Source organism: Otolemur garnettii, unplaced genomic scaffold (assembly GCF_000181295.1).
Source record: "Otolemur garnettii isolate 467f Iridium unplaced genomic scaffold, OtoGar3 scaffold00018, whole genome shotgun sequence".
NCBI lineage: Eukaryota > Metazoa > Chordata > Mammalia > Primates > Galagidae > Otolemur > Otolemur garnettii.
The window spans coordinates 26,121,139-26,123,292 of record NW_003852413.1 but is presented as its reverse complement, the minus strand read 5'-3'; positions in this window follow the sequence as shown (position 1 = coordinate 26,123,292).

Below are 2,154 nucleotides of genomic sequence, written 5' to 3'. Positions count from 1 at the left end.
GTCCATGGAGCCCTCTTGCCTAAGGGACACTTGGTCTCCACCACACCCTCAACAGTTCCTGCCCACTGCACCTCTCAAAGGGCATGTTAAAGCCAGATGAGGGCTAATTTGTCACCGTATCTTTCTATGCTTTCCTCGTGCCATCACTCGGCCAGGTGGAAATACAACCTTGTGTTCCCTCTCAGGCATCCCTTGGGAAGTAGAGGAGGCCCAGCATCACTTTTGACCCCATGTACCTCTCTGCAGAAGGGATTCTGCATTTTGACATGCTCATTCTGCCCACCTAGGGCTGGCACATTTCCAAACAGTGCTAAGGAGTCTTGTCATTTTCTACACTTACAGCATAAAGCACATGATTTGGAATCAGCTCCCAGGAAAGGATCATTCTTTGTGCCTGAGAGCAAAGCCAAGGGAAACGTGGCAAAAAGAGGTCAGTTTGTTAATAGTCCCCCTCTCTCCACCAATCCCCTTATTTGGAGCACAGAAAGGCAGTTTTCCAGTTGTGCAATCTACACATAAGGAACAGATAAATACACCTCATATCTTTCCTGCTGCCAGTGTGGCAATGAGATGCAGGGCTGAGGGGCAAGGAAGAGGGTCCCGTGCCAGGTAAATTCAGCTGGTCTGGTATTGCCGTAGGGCTTATGTGTGGGTAGAGGGGGGTTTTCTGTCTGTTGACAAACATGTTGTCAAGGGTGGAGAACTTGGATCCATCTGAGATCCATGTCCTCTTTTTCAGCTATGTAAGGGGCGACTGGCTCTAAGGAAAAGCTGTTTGCTAGGAGCTGCAGGTGGCTGGTGACAAAGGAAACAGCAAGGGAACGGATAGTTCAAAACAAGTCTCACCATTCCTGAACAGAACAGTGAACCCAGCTGTGTCCTTTAGAGGGTGAGTAAAAAGCACGTGCTGTTCTACATGCTTTAGATGAACTTGCCTCTCCCTTCAGCCCAGATGCTCTTTAGGCCCCCTTGAGGCTCTTAAACACATGTACTGAGCTAGCTCCAAAATTATTTTGTATAACATCACAACTTGAATTCCTATCAGTGCTGGGGGATAAAAAGTCCCCACCAAAATTTCAGATCTGCAGCACTTGCTAAAACCATTATACATTCAACTTGCTGCCTTTCCTGAGGCACTAAGCAGGGAATAGAAGAAATCTGAATCTGGTGGCCAGGGTGCTCCTTTGGGTGGAGCTGGGCTCTCAGGCCTCTAGCTGCCTAGCCCTCTACCTTGGCTAGGAACTTGACCCATGGGGAACTGCTTTTTTGCCAAACTCTGTAACAGTTCTCAACCTGTGGGTCGTGACCCCTTTGTAACAATGAAAATACATCCTGCATCCCCAGCCCGGGCCCGCCAAACAACGATGGCTGCAACCAGAAAATGGCCGGGCGTTGTGGCGGGTGCCTGTGGTCCCAGCTGCTTGGGAGGCTGAGGCAGGAGACTCGCTTGAACCCAGGAGTTGGAGGTTGCTGTGAGCGTGATGCCATGGCACTCTGCCCAGGGGGATAGCTTGAGGCTCCGTCTCAAAAAGAAAAAAAAAAAAAAAGAAAAGAAAATACATCCTGCATATCAGATATTTACATTATGATTCATAATAGTAGCAAAATTGTAGTTAGGAAGTAGCAACAAGAATAATTTTATGGTTGGGGGTCACCACATGAGGAACTATAATTAAAGGGTTGCAGCATTAGGAAGGTTGAGAACCACTGCTCTATATCCTTTTGGAAGGGACTGAGCCATAGCTCCTTTGGCTCTTCTCTCTCACTGATGGACTCAGGCCAAAGCATTCCTCCGGGGGTTGGGGAGATGAGTGGAGGAGTTGGCTTGCTGGTTAAGGAAGTCACTACTGTGACTTGACTCTGTGGTACCCACTCTGGATATAATCTCTGGATTATACCACTATGTGGTATAATCAAAACTAGCTTTTCGAAGAAAAATGCAGCAACACCTGCATTGGGCCCTCACCTCTGGTGGTGCTCTGGGGGCTTGTGTCAATGCCATGTCACGTGGCCACAGCCCCTTGTAGGAGATGATCTGGATTTGCGGGGTCCTACCTTGGTCCCAGTGTGGATGGCTCTGAGAACATGGCTCCCTCCTCTGGAGTCCTCCCTGAGCTCTCTAAGATAAAAGACAAAGGAAGCCGAACTGCCAAG